The sequence below is a fragment of the Cynocephalus volans genome, chromosome 4 (assembly GCF_027409185.1).
Source record: "Cynocephalus volans isolate mCynVol1 chromosome 4, mCynVol1.pri, whole genome shotgun sequence".
Classification (NCBI taxonomy): domain Eukaryota; kingdom Metazoa; phylum Chordata; class Mammalia; order Dermoptera; family Cynocephalidae; genus Cynocephalus; species Cynocephalus volans.
The window spans coordinates 149,136,644-149,142,229 of record NC_084463.1 but is presented as its reverse complement, the minus strand read 5'-3'; the positions used below and the strand labels follow the sequence as shown (position 1 = coordinate 149,142,229).

Sequence of the window (5,586 nt, the reverse complement as noted above, 5' to 3'; positions counted from 1 at the left end):
AGAATTGGCTTCAGGATATTTCTCATCCAGGGGACCTTCAATTAGCTGCTGATATCTTGGTAATTGGATTTGTTTTCTAGCTTTAAAAATGGTTACTTAGTTAGTTCTTAGTCTGTATCAAGGCTGTCAGACCAAGTTCAATGCAAAACATATGAAACCTTGAAGATTTCTGTGAGTCCCATAGAACTGTAAATAGGCTAGTGCTGCTGAAATCATCCCACTCTCTTCCAGATCAAATACCATTTAAACACAAAGTGAATGTGTCTACTATCTGTGACAATTATCTGAACTAATTCAGGCCAGGGTGAGAAGTCCTAGACATACATTGAAGTGATATGTACAAGAAGTACAATTTTCTTTTTTATTTTTCTTTAGGCTTTTTGCTTTTGGAAACACTTTGATTTTTTTTTTTTTTACAATAAATTTACAGTAAACTAACACGAGTATTACTCTGGTTGCGCACACATTGGATTGAAGAGAACGCTGATTGAGTTTAATGAAGTATTGTCAAGTCTGGAGAAGCCAAGTTGTGCCAAACCAGTAGATTATAACCTCAATAGTGAGTCTACTTTTGAATGAGTAAATTTTCTATGTATTGTAATATGGCTTAAGCACATGAATTAATGAAGGAATGGACAATAAATCCCACAAAACAAGTAAGCCAACTAAATAATTATAAATTTGTGTTAGATATTCTTATAATAGCTTGCTGTGTTTTCTATTTTTAAAAAGTCTGATTATCTTTTTTTTTTTTGACATTTCTTCTTTTTCCCGTGGTTCTTATGTTTGTTCTCATTTGGTTAGCTTAAGTTTTCAGAATCTTTTCCTTCTGAAGATGTTCAGAGACAATTTTTAAAGTTTTCTTTAGTGATACCTCCATGAGAACTGTAAAGTCATATTACAACAGCAATAGTAAGTTTAGAATGATTTTAATCTTCACAACAGCTCTAAATATACGTATATTTATCCATCCTTTAACAGGTGAAAAATTGAAGCACAGTTAAATAAAATTAATTAACATTATAATGCTAATAATTGTTAGATTTAGGACTCCAAATTATGTCATTGGGTTTTGGGCCTAATTCTCTTTCTTTACTCTTTAAAGCATTTCTAATTTCCCTTTCTCCCTTTTTCTTTCCCACTTTCTTTCCCCTTTGCCCCCTTTTTGGTTCTCCCTCTGAGTAAACACTTTATGAGTGTTTGCATTTTGGCCAGCACTGGGGATACAAAAATAAAAGAGACTACAATTGTAGTAAGGCAAGATTTTTGCCGTCATGGACCATGATGTTGAACCCAGAGAGACGACTGTGAGAGCGTGTGGAAAGTGCTGTAATGGACATTTACCACAACCTCTGAGACTGGAAGGAGGTACAGCATTATTTTTAATACTGAGAAAGTTGAGAAGCTTCCAGACAGGCAAAATAGGAAAAGGGATGGCTTATGAAAGAATCTTTCTATGTCCTTGAGTCTTTTTGTATGATTTAATGGAACAATTTGGATTTTTCTTTGGTAAGTATGTCCACCACTTTCGGGTAAGGTACATGCATCTTTGTGTATCTGTGAACGGCCACATATTGGCTCTTAAAACTTAATGTATGACATTTTTCTTTTCTGATTTTAAAAGTTACAGATTTTTTTTTACTGTAGAAAATTAAAGACAAATCAGGAAATTATAAAGGATGAAATGAGTACTCTTCACATACAATGTCATCTGTAGAATATAAAAAATAAGACAGGTGACATGGTTTTGTGCTTGTTTTTGCTTCTTGTACAACTAAAAAGATGTAGCCATGGATATATTTTTTCATTAAGTGAATGTCTTATTATTGAGGATGAGTATGACTTTTTTTCCAGGGTAGTCAACCTGTCACCTGAATGGAATTGATGGTGAGGATGAATAACGTGACTGAGTTCATCCTCATGGGCTTGACACAAAATCTGGAGCTTCAGAAATTCTCATTTGTTTTGTTTTTAATTGTCTACCTGGTCACCCTGGCAGGCAACCTGCTCATCGTGATTACCATTGGCACCAGCACGGCCCTAGAAACACCCATGTACTTCTTTCTGTCTAACTTATCCTTTATCGATGGCTGCTGTTCGTCATCCATGACTCCTAAGATGCTAGCTGACACTCTTGCTGTGAGAAAAAACATCTCTTTCAGGGGATGCATGACTCAAGTCTTTGCTGAGCATCTTTTTGGTGCAGCTGAGATCATCCTTCTGACGGTGATGGCCTATGACCACTATGTGGCCATTTGTAAGCCCCTGCACTACATGACCATCATGAACCAAAAGATGTGTAGCCTCCTTGTGGGAGTGGCCTGGGCTGGAGGCTTTGTCCATTCAACCATTCAGATCCTCTCCACAGTCTGGCTGCCCTTCTGTGGCCCCAATAATGTAGACCTCTTCATGTGTGACCTTAACCCTCTGTTGAAACTTGTCTGCATGGACACTCATACCCTTGTTCTCTTTGTTGCTACCTTTTAAACTTCTTCCTCCTGATGGTCTCTTATATGGTCATCCTATACTCTTTGAAATCCTACAGCTTGGAGGGAAGGCGCAAAGCCCTCTCCACCTGTGTATCTCACATCACAGTGGTCATCTTATTCTTTGTGCCCTGCATATTTGTGTATCTGCGTCCAGTGACCACCTTTTCCATTGATAAAGCCGTGGCTGTATTTTATACCACGATTAGTCCTATGTTAAACCCTTTAATCTACAGCCTTAGAAATGCAGAATTAAAACATGCTATGAAGAAGTTCTGGGTCAATAGGTGATTTCAACAAAGAAATAATCACGAAACAAAATTACTTAATGGTGAAAAAAAGAAAACATAATGTCTAAGATTCTGGACTAAGTGAACAGTGTATGTCAAAGTATGTTGTTGTTGGTATATAAACCATTTGACGAAAGGCTTAGGCAGTAAATTGTTTATCATTATAAAAATTCCCATTTAGAATTATTTACTGTTCATTTGATTGTCAAACATTGGTGCACCATCAGAATCAGTTAAGCTTCTTGATAAAATGCAGATTCCTGGGACACAGCTCTCGAAATCTAATTCAGCAGGACTGTTGTTGGATTGGCGTATTTGCATTTTTATAAAATTATCCATGTTTGTAAGTAGGTGATCTATGCAAAAACTGTGAGCAATAGTGGTATGGATTATGCTTGCATCCTTAGCCCATTAATGGATCACCTTATTAAGACATTTCCTGGGAAGTATCTTTCATAGTAGAAACTATAAGAATAATGAACTCTCAATTCTTCATAAATCATGCAATGCAAGCCAATACCTTTGCAATTTCACAACAAAAATAAAATATTCTGGGAAAATAGAAATGTTATTTGTATTGTTTCTCCAAGTTTTCTTTCTCTGCTTTCTAATCTTTTGTCACATCTGGTCTGACTGTCTCGTTTTCTCCCTGCCTCCAAAGGAAAGGTCTGGCATGCATTACTGCTGCATTATTTGGACTAAAATTGATTGTTATTGTAGTTTTTACCAGTCATTCATGCTGAGGGCCTTGTTTTCAGGGTTTTGCTGTGTGAAGGTAATTTTACATACCATTTTTGAATGCACATTTTAGTGGAATGGGTGATAGGGTTTAGTGTACCATCATGGTTAACGGCATAGTTTCAGATTAAGATAGTCCCGAGTTCCAAACTTAGTTTTGCCACAGATAGTGTGAGCTTTGTCAAACCACTACTTTTTAAAGTTTAAATTAAAGGGTAATGATTGAGATGTTTTTAGGATCAAATACGTAATACATAATTCTCATAAAGCTCTTATTACCACTGAGTGCTCAATAGCTTTTAGCTATTATAAATATTCTTTATTACTGGAGTCTTTGTAAGTATATTAGAAACACTTATTAATCAATTTTTTGAGCTTTAGAAGGAATTATACATAATTTCCCTGTCCCTGCTGTGTCAAATCATATTCTGAGCTGAGTGACACTGTAGGATTTGGGGTGGCAGGAATGCTTCCCAACATCCTTGCTCATTACTGCACTGATCTCTCCTGGTTTTCTGATCTCCTTCGGCCCCGTGTCTCTTTGTTCTTGTGGATGATTCATTTGTGTGTTTGATTTTCTCATGACAAGCCCTGAAGGATCAAAGGGTGATTTTACTCTGAATCTGAGGTCAACACAGCAGGCAACCAGAATATGAACATACTTAAAGTGAGACATTTGTTTAGAGGAGGTAGTATGGTCCTGAGGTAAGAGCAGACTGAGGTCAGACTTCCTGCATTTGAATGTGACCTGAGAAGTCATTTAACCTGTCTATTCCACATTTCTTCATCTGTAAAAATAGTAATGGTAGTACCTCTCTCATAAATTTGTTGGACCACTTAAATGAGTTAATATTTGTTAAGTCCTTACAACACTGTCAGACACACAGTAAACATTATAAAAGTGCTTTTTAAAGGCAAAAAATATTGACTTGTGGTGACCCAACATTCAATGGTGTCCTATTTTTGCCTTATATCTCTTCTAGTCCTAACAGTGTGCTTATTATATCTAGATCAGGACCTCTGCGGATCTTACCCTGTTCTTGTCTCCTTAGATGAAAAAGGCACCTTCTTGTATGACCAATATTATGTCACGTAACTTTTCCCTTTAACTTCAGGCAAAAACATTGTTGACTGATAGGGTCATTATTCGGCTTCTGGAAGTCTTTTTAGTAGTAGAGTCTTGGATGATATGGAAAGATTTGAGATATGGTGTCAATATAGCTAGGATTAAACTATATCATTAGTTTATGTAACATTGTACGTATTTCACAATCTCTCATGATCTTATTTTAATCTTCATTCACATGTACAATGAAATGGTAATACATTTTTCATAGGATTATTTTAAGCCGTGGATGAGACACTATATGCAAAGTGTCCAGGATAGTGCTTGTCACTCAATGAATGCTTAAAAAATGTCATGGTCTTTGTTTCATCATCAGTGTCCCATTTCTGTTTGTCCATTAAAAAAAAAACCTTTATGATTTATGCTTATTATTCAGCTGTATGTAAATACTATATTAGCAGGCCATGAGGAATTTTCTGAATTCTAAGAGTAAATCCCCCCAAATTAAGAGATAAACTCTGAAACAGTCTACCTGAAAAGTCTGAACATCTCCAGAATCAAAATCAGGTTAAGGAAAACTTCAAAATTTAATGGACTTTTTATGACAAATAAGAAAGCTGTAGTACAATAATTAATACTTCTGGTAAAAGCTTCTATTAACTATTACAACGTGGCTCGTGCTACAAAGTCATTGACTTCTTTAATCCCCACAAGAGGCTTGGGAAATAGATAATTTCCAAAGCAATTAACTGAAGCCTGGAAAATTTAAATACATTATTCCAGGTCACAGAGGTAGTAAAAACATGAGGTGGGTTTGAATTCATGTGGTTTTGCTTCAGAACTTGCACTCTTAAACATTATGGTATATATCATAATAATGACACATCTGAATACAGAAACACGTTCTAGTCAAGGGAGATAGGCAATAAATAAGTAAATGTATAAAAAAGGGGAATTTTGTCTGGCCTGGGTCAATATCATTAACAACTCTCTTTCCTGACTCTAA

The 5,586-nt window shown here is 35.9% G+C and overlaps 1 pseudogene; it reads left to right on the top strand.

Annotated features, from left to right (window-relative positions):
* Positions 1–1,884: 1,884 nt before the first annotated feature.
* Positions 1,885–2,777, top strand: LOC134376515 (olfactory receptor 4C12-like; annotated as a pseudogene).
* Positions 2,778–5,586: the final 2,809 nt, after the last annotated feature.